At 36.6% G+C, this 15396-nt stretch overlaps 1 long non-coding RNA gene across 3 annotated transcripts in view; it reads right to left on the minus strand.

Moving 5' to 3' along the window:
- Positions 1–4231: 4231 nt before the first annotated feature.
- Positions 4232–15396, minus strand: part of LOC105092251 (uncharacterized) — an 855833-nt gene continuing 844668 nt past the window's right edge. For all 3 annotated transcript variants that reach the window (XR_010381298.1, XR_004138212.2, XR_010381299.1), the window contains one exon: positions 4232–4476. This is a non-coding gene — a long non-coding RNA (uncharacterized LOC105092251). The remainder of the gene's footprint in view (positions 4477–15396) is intronic.

Consider the following 15396-nt stretch of genomic DNA (forward strand, 5'->3'; position numbering starts at 1 on the left):
CACACAGCTAAGAAAAGAATAAATGAACTTGAAGACAGGTCAACTGAAACTTCCCAAACTGAAATGCAAGGAGAAAAATAAGAATTTAAAAACAAAGACAAAAACAAACAAACAAAAAAACTATCATTCAACAACTGTAGGACAATGTTCAAAGTTATAATACAAACATCATTGAAACATCAGATGAAAAGAAATAGAGAACTGAGTACCCGAAGTAATGATGGCTGAAAAAGTTCCAAGACCAGTGACAGGCACCAAACCAGAGATCTAAGACATTCAGAGAACACCAAGTAGGATAACCCCCACCCCACACCCCCCAAAAAAAGTAAAATAAAGATGCATATACAGAGTCAGCAAACAAGGGGGATAAAACCTTACCTGTAGAGGAACAGAAATAAGAATGAAGATAGGCTTCTCATCAGAAAACATGCAAGCAAGAAGAGAGTGGAGAGAGATCTTTAAAATGTTTAAACAAAAACCACCAACCTATGATTATGTATCCAACAAAATTATTCTTCAAAAGGAAAGGAAAAATAAAGACTTATCAAATAAACACTGAGGGAATTTGTTGTTAGCAAACCTACCTTGCCAAAAACAAAAGTTATAAGAAGGTCTTCGGGAAGAAGAAAAATACCAGTGGTAAAAAAAAAAAAAAAAAGGATCTTCAAAAAACAAAAATAAAGACAGAACATTAGAGAAAGAATCAGTAAAAGTAAAATAAAATCTTTTATTTTTCTCATTTATAATTTATCTAAAATACCCATTTAAAAGCAATAATAGTAACCATGTATTTGGTAACTGCAGCATATGGGTAAGTAAGATTAATGACAGCCACGTCACAAGGGATGGGAGAGGAATTGGAAATACTTGATGTTCTGTGTGTGACTGAACTGTATGTGAAGCAGCACTGTGTTATATGAAAGCGAACTTGGATTATTTAAAACCATATATTGCAAACTATAGTGCAACTACTAAACTTTTTAAAGGGAAGTATAAATGACATTCAGAGGGGAAATAAAATAATATAAACTGCTCAATTAAAACCAAAGAAAAAAGAAAAAGGGGGGAAAAAGCAACAAAGAGGAAATGCAACAAATAGAAAGTCATAAATATAGTAGATGATCTACTTACATGAAAGTATCACTTTAAATGTGAGTGGTCTAAACACACCAATTAAAGCATATAGATTGTCAGAGTGGGTTTTAGAAAATAACCAAATATATGTCATCTATGAGAAAACCACCTTAAAAATAGACTCAGGTGGTTAAAAGCACAAAGCTGGTGAAAGATACTAATACAAATAATTTTTTTAAGCTGAAAAAGGTATTTCAGACAAAGCAGACTTCAGAACAATGAATAACAGTGAAGATTATCAGAGGCAAAGAGGAGAATTGCATAATGATAAAGAGGACCCAGCAACTATAAATATGTACGTACCAGACAACAGAGCATCAAAATGGCTGAGGGAAAAAAAAATGACAGAATTGAAGGGAGAAATAAACAAATCTACTGTAATAGTGGAAAACGTCACCACTCCTCTGTCAATAATTGATAAGTCAGGCAGGCGGAAAATCAGTGAGGTTATAAATAACATGAACAGCACTATCAATCAACTTGATCTAATTCACATTTATAGAATACTCCAAGCTCACATGGAACATTCACCAAAATAGATCACATTCTAAGTCATAAATCACAACTTAACAAATTTATAAATTATAAATTGTGCAAAGTATATTCTCACACCACAGTGGAATTGTACTAGTAATGGATAACAGAGAGATAGTCGGAAAATTCCCAATTCTTTCAAAATTAAATCCACACTTCTTAATAATGCAAGGGTCAAAGAAGAAGCCTCAAGAAAAAAATTTTAAATATTTTGATCTAAGTGAAAATGAAAATAATAACTTAACAGATGTGTGAGATGCAACAAAAGCAGTGCTTGGAGAGAAATATATACCATTAAACTGATACGTGAGGGAAAAAAAAGAAACATATAAAATCAGTATCAATAACTTAAACTTCATCTAGAAAACTGGAGCAAGAAAAGCAAACTAAACAAAAGCTAGCAGAAGAAAGTAAATGCTAAAAACTAGGGAAGAAGTATAACAAACTTTAAATAGGAGAAATTTGACATAACCAAAATTTAGTTCTGAAAAAAGTCAGTTAAAATGAATAAGCATTTAGTCAGGCTAACGGAGAAAAAAAGAGAAGACACAATTTACAAATACCAGAAGTGATTTCATAGGCAAAAGGATAATAAAGGAATAGTAGAAATAACTGAATACCAATATATTCAATAACTTAGATGAAATGGACCAATTCCTTAAGAGAGACAATGTAACAAAACTCAGTTAAAGACGGACAGATAACTTAAATAAATTCTATTAAAAATAGAATTAATAATTTAAAACTTTTCCAAAAAGAAAACATCAAGTCCACAATGGTTTCACTGTTGATTTCTACCAAATATTAAAAGCAGAAATAATACAAATTATCCACAATCTCTTACAGAAAATAGAAGCAGAGAGAATGCTTCCTAACTCATTTTAGGAGGCCAGCATCACCTTGATAACAAAAATACCTAAAGGCATTACAAGCCAAGAAAATTACAGACCAATATCTTAAATTAACATAGATGCAAAATCTTTAACAATATGTTAGCTAATCTAATCCAGCAATATATAAACAGGACAATACATCACAGCTAAGTGGGTTTATTTTAGGCATGGAAGGCCTGTTCAACAATCATAAATCAACTGAAACAACTCATAGTATTAACAGATTGCAAAATACGTATAACAATATGATTAAATTTAGAAAAAGCATTCAACAAAATTCATTCATTTATGATTTTTTAAAAAACTAGGATAATAGGCACAGACTGGGAGAAAATATTTGCAAAGCATGTGTGTGATAAAGGACTTTTATCCAAAACGTACAAAGAAACCATAAAACTTAACAGTAAGAATGCAAACAACCCAATTAAGAAATGGGCAAAAATATGAACACTCCAGCAACAAAAATATACATTCTATGAAATACTTGCTCAGTAGTCCTCAAATTTATGAAGATCATGAAAAACAAGGAAAAGTCCGAGGAACGGGTACAGCCCAGTAGAGTGTAAGGAGATGTGACGGCTAACTGTGGTTTGTTGTCCTGGACGGGATCTTGAACAGAAAAAGGACGTTAGGTTAAAAACTAAAGAAATTTGGATAAAGTATGGATTGGAGTTAAACACACATCAAAGTTGATGTATTAGTCGTGACAAATGTATTGTACTAATACATGGTGTTAACTGAGGGGTGTTAACAACTGGGTGTGACGTATGTGAGAATTCTCTGTGCAATCTTCTTTTCTGTAAACCTAAAACAATTCTAGAATAAAAAGCTTATTTAAAAAAATAAAGCTGAATTTAACTGGTAATATCTTTACCAAAAAATATCTGGAGAACTGGAGAGAATCAGTATCTGGCCCTTGATCAGAGAACAACCAAAGGCAATTCACAGAATTCAAAATGATAGCTAAATCTTTTTTTAGACTCTTGCTATAATATTTATGTAACATGAAATATGATATTTTTCTCTGGAGGAATTGCATAATGTTTTATTAACATCATCTATTTCATTATGTTCATTGTGTTGGCATTCATAAAAAGTGAGTGTGGTACTTCCAGGCAGACACAGCCAGGCCCTACACTCATATGAAAGCATGTGTTCTATGCTTACATGAAGGAAGAACAGAGCTCTGGCCCCTGGGCCTCAGTCCTATCAGCTTGTGCGCTTGGGTCCCTCACATCAATGACCCCATTCTCCTTCAACATCACATCTGGCCCCTGTGGTCTCAGACAGAATAACCACCACCTACATTGAACACTCTGTGGAGTACAACTTTATTATTACAGTATTCATTGAGAAGAAGAAACCTGAAAACTCATTCTTTACTTTATACTTATTTCTTTTTGCATTTTTTAAATTGAAGTATAGTTGATTTACAATGTTTCAGGTGTACAGCAAAGTGATTCAGTTATGTATATACATATATATATCCATTCTTTTTTAGATTCTTTTCCATGATAGGTTATTACAAGATATTGATATTCAATATCTCCATTATATTTTTCCTGTGAGATTTAGAGATCACTGCAGACATGCTCCCTGCTATTGTAGTCTTCTACAGACAAATAAGCCAGCTTAGACACTAAGCAGAAGGAATCAAGGAGGAACCCTGAACTCCAGGGGGGAAAGCAAATTGTAAAAATGGCAGCATCAATCTTTTGTGTAACAGTAAGGGCAGAGAAATTAATCTGTCTTTCTCATCAGTTGTAGTTTCCTCTGACTAGGAGATAGTTTCACTCTTAGTGGGTATGGGACCCGTGTCAGTTTATCAGGAATTGCAGCAATGTTTTTCTCAATGGTGTTCCACTGGGTGGGCTAAGTGTGGAGAATGGACAGCAGCTGGGTACCCAAATGGCTCCTGCAGAGTCAACAGAAACAAAGTGAGAAGAAAAGGACAATCCTTTAAAATACTCTGAGAACATATCCTGCAGCCATCGAGCGTCATTCTAAGAAGCTAAAGCAGACCCGCACTGAAGGGAAAGAGGTGGGATTGACTTGGGATTTCCTGCCCACCCCTACCTTTTTTTAAACAGCTTTATTGAGCTATAATTCACATAGGATAAATTTTACAATTTAAAGTGTACAGTTCTGTGGTTTTCGTGTATTCACAAAGTTGTGCAATTATCATCACATTCTAAGTTTAGAACATTTTTATTGTTGGGAACTTTAAAAAAAAACTAGTTTATATGGATAATTTTTCAGAATCAAATTCTTCAAATGCTGGCCACATCTACAAATCATAAGCAGTTTGGTAAGGACACCCTGTTTTCAGTATGCAAGCAGACAAAAGTCATCTCGGTTCCTTTCTATATGACCGCAACGTATTTATTAGATAGAACAAGACTTAATTAGTCATTTACATCCCAAGGACTTGCTCATCCTTGGTTCAAATCCTGTTCTCTCAGTTGGTCTGTAAGATCCTAGGGACTGAGAATTTACAAATAAGTATGTATAAAAACATAGTCATTGACTTTATTGATCTTCTGAAGAGAAAGAAAAGGAAACTTATCCTGAAATTTCTGCTCTTTCCCACAATGTATTTCCAACTCGGCAGAACATTCATTAAAACCTGAGTGACTTCTGAAGGGAAGCAGGAGTAGGACCAAAAATAAGCGGTTTAGATTGTTTTCATGCTGAAAATTGTTTCTTTGGTGACATTCTATATCTTGAATAATAATTTGGGGCATTCAGGAGAATTATCAAGAGAGTTAACTAGTAGGAAAGAATAAAATCTGCTTATTTTTTTCCCTCACATAGTAGAGGATTTTGAAATTGCCAACAAGTATTCTCATCAGAAATGAGAAGTCATCTTATTTTAAAATGAATATATGATTTGCAACTTGAACGTAAAACAAAACCTGAGTCTCAATGCTTTGCCACCAGGTAAAGGCCCTCGTCATCTAGTCGTTCAGAAAAGGCATTCTTTCGGGGTAATTGTAGAGACAGTGAGAAGAATGAATAATGCAAACAAAGAATGAATGAGGCAAATAAAGGAACAGGCTGTTGCTGTTTTCTGAAGGCAAAGATCATTTCAATTTATAAGAAAATCAGTGTTAACTGAACAACAGGTTAATCTTCTTTTCAAAAGGAAAAATACTTAGCATTAAAAGCCTCATTGTTTTGGTTGAAAGAATGCTAGTCCCTGATTCTTTACCCAGGAAAGGCTGAGTCCCAAGACCTTATCCAGGTGGTGGTGTTTATTTCCAGTCGCCTCAGGCGACGATGCTTAACCCCATGCCTCATTTTCTCCATCTGTAGAATGGCAGTGATGATACTTACCTGTATTTCAGGAGTGTTATGGGGCTTAATTAGTTGATTATAAGGTACTTTGCAGATGAAGAACTCAGTGTTAATGCTAAATGCCATTATTATTGTGGCAATCGTCTGTTCTGTGCATCACTGCACTTCGTCTTTTCAAAATATTGCAGTTTTCCATCTGTCATCTGAATTTCATCAAACAAAAGCTAAATTCCTGAGTTTTCTCAAATTACTCTGCTAAGAAATGTATTTAAGTAAAAGTCTCAAGATCATATACACAGCACCCTAGCACCTTGAGGCGGTCTCTCAGAACTCAACACCAAGCAACAATGTTGCATAGTCCATGTATAACTATTTCCAGAAATGCTCCCGGTCCTGCAAATATGATGATACAAATAAATGAAAATCAGTAATGACTTGGTCTCCAAGTATGATCAAAGCTAGAGTTTGATCCCATAGAGTGAACAGCCATGTGACGTGGTGGTGAGTTTGCCCGCTTCCCCTCGTCCCTTCCTCGCTCCCTGTTTCCATCTTTCACTGCCCTCGCTCTTTTATAAATATTGTCAAACAAAGCTATTTAGTATGACTGGATCTGAATTCGCAAATACATTTTTTCCTCTCATGTCTAGGTCATGGCTCACTGTCTTCTTGCCTTTTATTTTTTCCTTTTAGCATAGTTTTTCCAATCCTCTGTCCCTTCTGTTTGGGTCTACCTCACCACAGCCAACAATAAATGGTGAGTAACAAATAAAGACACATTACAGTTGGTCTAAGCACAATTGTCTCCCCAATCCATGAGTTTGATAAATGCCCTGTTTCAGCTAAAAAAGATGTATAACGTTTCCCTTATACTAAATTTAGTGGTGAAAATCTTTAATAACTAAAACTGACTATAATTTCCTCCTTTCGACTGTTCTATTTCAAGGTCTCATAAATCCTTTTTATTGATTAGTTTTACACAGAATGCTGTAGAGCTCTAAACACAAGAAATTAAACTGAATGGCAGGTGGATTTTTTTCATGGTCTTTCAGCTAACCCAGCCAAAAAGAATTTTAATGCGATGGCTGACTCTGTGAGCATTTTTTCTTTCAAAAAAAATTTTTTTTTAGAGTTCTGCTACTATGTGTGTAATTTCATGTCATTTAGTTTTTACTCTGAATTTAATTAGAAAAGAATAACAGACGCCTTAAAATACTGGTGCTCACGTTTATTTGTGCATCTTTGAAGTGTATCATCTGTACTCACATGTTGATATACAGTCTCTCCTATGGAGAAATAATGAAATTCCTCATCAAAATAACTGGCATATAATTATGAAACTGGCTTCTGGAGGAAATGTCAGCAAAGCCTTCTTCATGGAAGTTTGGGAATAGATTTTCCACCTCTCTTGTATGTAGGAAAAACATGTTAGCTTTCAATTTAGGCAATTTAGATACACTTCCATTAATATTCTTGAACAGGAGAAATATTTTCTACTAAAGTAACACGCAATATGACACAAGTGGTTACAAATTTTAAACACATAAAAAAGAATTACAAATGTTTGGAGAAATTTGCAGCTCCTGATTAGAAATTCCTTTATTTATTATTTTATTTTATTTTTTGTCCTGCAATTGAAGGAAAAGAGGTAACTTTTCAAAAGAGGAAAAAGAATAGGTGCCCCATCCCTGAGGACTCATTTCCTTTACTTCTTGGGTGTTAACATTGCTAAAGTACTCGATTCAGAAGCTTTTTCGTTCCCAAACAAAATTGTGAGGCATAGAGCATAAAGATAAGAGGTCTTAAGAGATCTCATATCTCATGGTCAAAGGAGAAGACCACATGGAGAAAACCCATGTGTGACAAACAGGGACTCTAAGAACAGAATGGCCAATAGCTGTCTCACATGGTTAGAATCATCAAAGGGAAAAATGACTTTGGAAATGCCTGAAGTTCTCTGCTTTGCAATCATTGACTCAAACTCTTAAGGGACAAGGAACTTATCTTTTGGAGCAGAGGCTCAAAGGGAAGTCAAGTCTTGAGAAGGAGATAGAGAAGCAAAATAAGTGGGTAATGGTGACCCTAATTTAGCAATCATAAAACCTAGGAGAGAAACATACAGCATAGAAAAAGCTAAAGAATTTTAAGAATACTCAGCTAGATGAAAGATAAATCCCAGCTGCAGCTACGAAGAAGTTAAGGAGGAAAATGTACTGCTGTTAATCTTTCTTAAACCAGAATAAGTAAAATTGTTAGAGCAGTCAGAGAGCTAGAAATAAGCAGAGAAAGGGGGTCAAATGGCAAAAAACCATACGTCTTGTGAATAACTGGGATCCTTTGGCAGACCAAGAAAAGCAGGAACCTCCAGACTGATAAAAAAAAACTGTAGATTTTGGATGACAAGCATCCTGGAGACACATGAAGAAAGGTGGGACAAGGCAGAAATCTTCAGCATCAGAACGTTACCTTTTACTCATTATGCCCTTACCCAAATTCCTGATCTGAAAGACTGAAAAAGGACAAAAAAAATCCCTCTTCCCCATAGGAAGGTACAGCTGGGATGAGAATCAGGAAAGATGACCCCAAGCTTCTCTCCTTCCCCCATGAATATTCTGCCCATTCGTTTTTACACCCCATGTAACCAGCCTGCCATAGAAAATCGGGGCAGCTACCCACCTGGGTCCACCCGCTCTCCCCTTGACAGTGTACTGTCTATTGCTTAATAAATCCTTTCTTTGCTTTCTTGGCCTCTGTGTCTCATTTCTGAATTCTTTCTGTGATGAGACGAGAACCTACACTCTGATTACAAAATAAAGGCAGCTGAAGGAGCTCTCAGTTCTGCAGAGACTACGTATGGGCCATGGAGAAGACAACCATGTGAGGCCAGCACCAGATACACCATTGGATCTCTTCCCACAGGGAAAAATTTGACCCAATATCAGGAAAGTGGAATTCCTCTCCACACTGGGCCTCCTGCGGTAAGTGATAAACATGTGTATACTAACTGTTAAATCACATACAGGAAGTTCTTATTTTTTTAATAATCCCTTTACTTTCAGAATCTCAGGTTCAATAACTTGATCTTCACACCTTCCAAATGGAAACACTTAAGTTATTGTTTTCATCTAAACACCTGGTGTTGATCTAAGAGCCCAGATATAGATGGCCTTGAACGACGGTGCCAATCCATTTGTTCCACGGCCTCCAGTCCTCAAGCCAGTACTGGAGCAGGGAGTAAACAGAGATTAAGCAGAGTAATCCTGGCTTATTACCTCAAGACACTGTTTATGGTAAAAATAACCTCAATGAGTAGAGGATGTAGGGCTGCCCAGCACTGTGTTTCATCAAAGGATGTTGCTATTATCAACATTGTTGTTATTGCCCTTTCAGTATTGTTATATTCCAGTAAATTTACCAATTTTCTTCAAGTTAAAACATCACAGCTTCTTATGTCTTTTCCATCCCTGGGAAAACTTTAAAATACTTTGCATGATAATGTTGATTAGTCTCAGAAAATTGAGCTGAAAATCATCCAATACTTCCCAGTTTCCAAATTACAGCATATGTGATCAGGGAGTGGCTTTGGAAATTGTCCGTTACTATTTTCCTGTGGACCATCTTTGCTGTAAGTATGTCTTACTCACTGTCAGCAAAGGCTTCAAAGCAATAGTTTTCAAATGAGGGGGTGATTTTTACCCTTAGGCGACATTTGGTTACATCTGTACATTTTTGAGTGTCACAGCTAAGAGGGGAGGTGCTAGAGAATTCTAGTGAGTGGCTGCAAGGATGCTACTTGAAGACCCTACAGTGTACAGATAGCCTCTCACAGCAAAGAATTATCTGGCCCCTAAGGCCAATGAGGCCGAAGTCAAAAAAGTCTATTTTAAATCTGAAACCTTCTCAAGATCTCCTATTTAGAAAGCACACATTGTGACCTGATATTAAAAGTCAATCTTTCTTTTCAAAAATATGATCATGAAAATATATCAGTCCCTAAAGAGTTATGCCCACATTTTCAAATAATAATTTTCATTTCTGTGTTTAGAGAAATGATAAGGCAGGCTAGAGCACTCAGCATGTCATAGGCCATCAGATGTGTGTTTTATTTCAGATTTATTCATTCATTCATTACTTCTTCCATTATTTCAGTTACTTTACTAAGCAGAGGATTGGCTGGAAAATACGCATTTATCTGTCAATGAAACAAAATACAGCCCATACGTTTTATTTACTACTATTTTCAACATAACCAGCAGCAAAATTATGGACCTAGGATTGAGATAAAATCCTAAATACAATTCTTGCCACTGACTCATTTGAAAGATTTAAAAAAGTGTCACTAGGGTTCACAAAAGTCCCATGCACAGGCACTAAATGATTCCCCTCTTCGCTTCTCAAAGGCCCATTTAAAGCTCTCTCTACGTATGAGGCAGCTGAACAGTTGCCGACTCATTCTGACTGCACCTTTTGGCTGATTTTGAGTGTGTAAGCAATCAGCCATGTGTGCACCTTTTACAGGGCAAAGTGATTGACAAAAACTTGGAAATAATCTTTGGCTCAACTGCCCTTCGCTGTGAACAAAGAGTAGTTTATCCGATCGTCTGGAAGTTACAAGCACAAGAGCTTTGCTTTGCCCTGCTTTAGCCTCAGATAAAGAGCCTGAATTTTCAGTGAGATGTTGCTGTTTGCATAAAACCAATGTTTTCCCCTAAGACAGGTCACATGTGCCTGTGTGTCGTCATTTTAGAAACACTCATTATACCCCCCAAATGAAGTCCCTTGAACCCCTTCAGAGTGAAAAACAGTTTCCTCTTAGATAGCTCTTACCAACTGAGCTACTCATGTTGAGACAGGGGGTGGAAAAAAAAAAGAACTGAAAAAAATCACCCTCACGATCGCACAAAGGACGACTTTATAGGAGACCTTCAAACACTGAAATCAGCCCACCGCTCCTGCCGATCATTATTGAGACATCTGCATTCACTTCACACTGACCCCGGCACTAATCAGCCAGGAAGCGCAACAAGCACTGGCAGAAAGTATACAAAGATAAAGTGCCAAATGGTATGAATATTAAAATCATAAATACAATAAAACAAGATAATGAGTGTCCTCAATTATAATAAAGCTAAAGCCCAATTAAAACATAATCGCTGACTTATTATTCAGAATTTTTTTAGAGATCATATTTAGCTGATTTGTTACACTCATTTCCCTTTAAAAGATTTCATCATCACTCTCTTTTTTGCATATCCACTTTAAGAAGATTCATTTATCCATCTAATTGAATAATTAGGCTTTTTTGATTAATTATTTTAAATAGTTCCATGTCATGGGTATCTTCTCACTGAAATGCTTTTAGATTATCTTCTGTGCCTTGGTGTTCCTGTTATAAATTACAAGTAATAACATCTTTTCACCTCTCCCTCTGGCACATCCAAAGAGGACCAGATTCATTTGGAGAGTTTCCCGCTGGTTCTCCTCTCCATCCCTCACTTCCTTTTCTGGTCCTCACAGCTGCAAGTGTTTCTGAGCTTCATCGTATGTGATCAGTTTAAACAACTCAGCTGTAAAGCAGTGGTGGCCGTCTCCCTCCCTGTGTTCATCCCTGCCACTGCATACAAGATTCACAGCTTCAGAGGCTTCCCCAGGGGTCCTAGTCCAGCAGAAGATTCTGATTATAAGTGACATTTGAGTGGATTTTTAGAATTAGTTTATTAACAATTATATCCAACCCAAGACTCTTTATTAACAGTATCAAGACAGTCACCCAGGACAGAACTCAAAGCTGCTGTGTTATCGTGGCATGAAAGCAATTTCCTACATGGGAAATGATCTCAGAGATTATCTGAACATCAGTATTGTGAGATGATACCTTCATCTAAGATTAGAGAAGTTGAAATCATGGAAGCAGGTCCGGGGGTAGGGTTTGGGCCTTAATTCGGGATGCCACCGTCCTTCTCCCTTAGGATGAGACATTTCAGTCTGGGAAATTACGCAAGTCTGTCTGCTGCCTCACCCACTAATCCCACTACTACAAAGGAAGCCTGGACTAAAGCATTCCTGCTGCCTTGAATACAAACTAGCTCATCCCTAAAAGTGATTTAATTGACTCATAATCATTTTGAATATTCCTTGAATATTGCTCTTTTACCAACAGACTAGTGAGTTGGTAATTACTTCTTAAATATCAACAATTCCTATGTGACAGTTTTATAAATATGGCCCTCATGGAATCATTTCATTTTCTCTTATGGGCCAGGAACTGAGACGTCTCAGATAGCCCCGTGCTCAGGTACAATGTCTGATCTGTTGTCAGGAGCAAATTTTGTCTACCCTCAAAGTAAAATGCAACCAGGTGAGGCCTTCTATGAATCTGGATTAGAATATTCAGTTTTGGACTAAATCTAATGAAATTGAGCCATTAACACTCCAGGAGGAAAGAAAAACAGCTCTTTTCTCCAATGTTTTATCAGTAATCATGCCATTGGGGAACAAATTGGGGAGTAGCATGATTATTAAAAAAAAAAAAAGCCTCTGTGATTACAGAGCACAATTATGGCTATTTCATATATTGATTAACCTGTTTTTTTTTTTTAAGGTAATAACTATGTTACCATTTGATTTCTAAGAAAAGAGCACATTTTCTCTTAAGGGCTTGTAATACCAAAGATTATGGATAAGTCAAGTATCAGGACAAGGTGATTACTTAACATCTGTGACCAAGTAAAAGGCTAAAGGAGAAAATCAACCAACATCTGCACTGTCAGTAAAATACTTGGGGGAGAAAAACACAAGTGAAGTGTGATTAATCACCATGGATGTATGATTGAGTCAATTGACTGTTACTTTTTCATGATGATTAATCAGCTACAAAAATTATAATTGTCCCACTTCTAGTGGCTGCATGCTGTGCCCGATGACATCAGCTGGGGCTATAGATACTCAATGTGTGGTTTTCAAAAGAATATGCAAATTCGGCTGGGGAAGGAGGGGTGGGGCTTCAACTCCATTGTAAGAAACACCACGAGTCCTTGCCCTTCTATTATGGCTGGAGTTTTCTTAGCAGCTTCCAGAGAGGGCAGTTCTTGTGCTATTATGACTATTTCATAACCTCATCACCACCACAAGGGAAAATTAGAGAAACCCATTTCTGCAAATTGGCCATTGTGATCTTGTTCAGAGATGCTCAGATCCTCAGCGACTTATTTTCTTCCTTTCCACTGATTTCTTTTGTGATTAGCACAAAACGGTGACATAAATATATGTGCAAGGAATGATACTCTGTAGCCGGGAGTTGCTGGGGATGTGGGCTTCCAGCTCATTCACACGTTTGACTCTTCCAGCACATGTGCGAGGCCAGCCAAAGGAACGGGGGTTACAAATGTCCACCAGAATTTATCCAGGAGCATCTGTTGACTAGCCACGACTGTGTGGCAAAGAGCAATTATCAGAACAGGCTTGCTTGTAAGTGTGAGGATGTTTTTAAAGACTATTTTCTCTAATATTCCTAAAACCTCAAGGCTGTAATATGCTTTTGCAGTTGGCTCTGATCACCGGTTCCTCACAAGGAGTACTGAGAATGATCCAGGACAGAGTGAAGCACAGAATCCAGTTCTCTTCAGGTTGGGGTCTTCTGGTCTCTCTGGGAATGACACGACATGTTGAATGACGCTCTTCGTCATTCTGCCTGATCCAGTCCTCTGGTAAATTAATTGTTATCTTCAATTCATGGTTCACCTGAAGAGTTTAAGGTACTAAGGTCTGACATAGTAACCTGATTGACGAGTGATCCCGAAGCAACTTGGTCGCATTGGACTGGATCCCGATACTCGCCACGGAAGGGCAGCACGGGGCAAGACCCCGGGTCCTCCATTCATTCGTGGTTCACTTTCACCATTTTCGCCCTGAGAAGCCCAACTACTTTCAGAAAATGTAGGCCACTTAAGGCTGGAAGTTCAGGCTCTTATTTAGACTTTCAAAATGGGCCGATTTCTTTGGGAAAAAAAAAAAATCCTTAGAGATAACATCTTCAGAGAAAAAAATCATCTTTTACATTCATTAAAAAACGAGGGGGATTTCAAATTTCTTCCCAGTTAGTTCTAAACCGGCAATGCCTTTCCGAGCCTTCAGCTGTACATAAAGTTCGCACTAATGATCTGTAATGAAGTGCCTATTTTTGCACATCCAGCATTTTCCCTTTAAAGTTCAAGAAATAGCACAAATTTGCCAACACTAGTCTCCTTTTAGCACATTGACTTTACTTCTGAACCGAAGCACAAACATACCTGGAAAAAAAAATAACTTGGAGGGTAATTTTTCACTCCTGGGTCTTAACATACTTACCCATTCCAATGCGGTAAAGCATAGCCTTATGAACATGCATTGCTTCCGATTTCTTTCATTTTAAATAGGAATTATTAACAGCTCTCTCTTACATATACACATGTTCTCCAAACCCATAGAGGCCTTCAATTTTATTAATATGAATCACTGAAGTCTCTCTAACTTCTTGTATTTAGATAAGAAAGAGAAACGTGGGAGCTCCAGTCTCTAGAGCTTCCTCTAGGTGCCTACTAATTGTTAATTATTAGAGACTAACTAAGTCACTGAAGTGAGTCATTTGGCTGGTGTCTCAAATGCTGTCATTTACTACTACACAAATCAGCCTGGTGATAGAGTGTCTTTAAATTAGGTTACAACCATGCAGTTATTGGACAGGGAGTAATTGATAAAACCATTAGTAACACTTGTAGAGATAACAGCTAGCAAAATCATGCAACCATAATTATTCCTAATGGATACATGCTATAAATTGTGGCAAGAAAAAATCTTGCATTATCTTTCAATCAAATCTGACAGTCCTGGAAGATTACTGTAGACTAAATGCTTGTGTATGAGAAAGTGACCTATCAGAATCTCTCTGCTTTTTCTTATCCTTCTTCCCCATCAAATTATGGGGTTTTCTTTTGTAATTTCTTTCTTCAATAGCTTTCAGTGTAAGTAAAATGGAAATCTTTCATTAGTTGCTTTTTGTGGGTTTTAAAGTATATATATATTTTTCAATCGCACATAAGACATTGCCAGGTATTTCATAATGTAACACAGACAGTTACAAATTAAGGCAAAGAATTCCAAGTTATGGTTTATTTTTCAACAGCAAAACTTACTGTTTGGCAATATGAAACTTTTCTCTGAATTTTGATATCAATATTCATTTAGCAAAGAAAGATCTCTGATTGTAATAAAGAATTACTATTGTTGACTTACTTTGGTTCTTGAATTTGAGAATGCAAAAAGATAAATCACTATGGGGAAAATATAGAGATAATAGATAAATTCAAACTTCAAAAAAAAAAAAAAGCTTTCCTATTCTTATGATACCTCTATGATGTGGCATTTACAAGACATATGAACATAACCAGCAGTAAGTCAGGAAAATATGCCTACATATTTTCTGAGTACAGAATTGTTTAAATATATAAATAAAAGTTTTATTTTTATTGATTTTGTTTATATGACTATCATCATAGTTTGGACA

This window comes from Camelus dromedarius, chromosome 6 (genome assembly GCF_036321535.1).
Source record: "Camelus dromedarius isolate mCamDro1 chromosome 6, mCamDro1.pat, whole genome shotgun sequence".
Taxonomy (NCBI): domain Eukaryota; kingdom Metazoa; phylum Chordata; class Mammalia; order Artiodactyla; family Camelidae; genus Camelus; species Camelus dromedarius.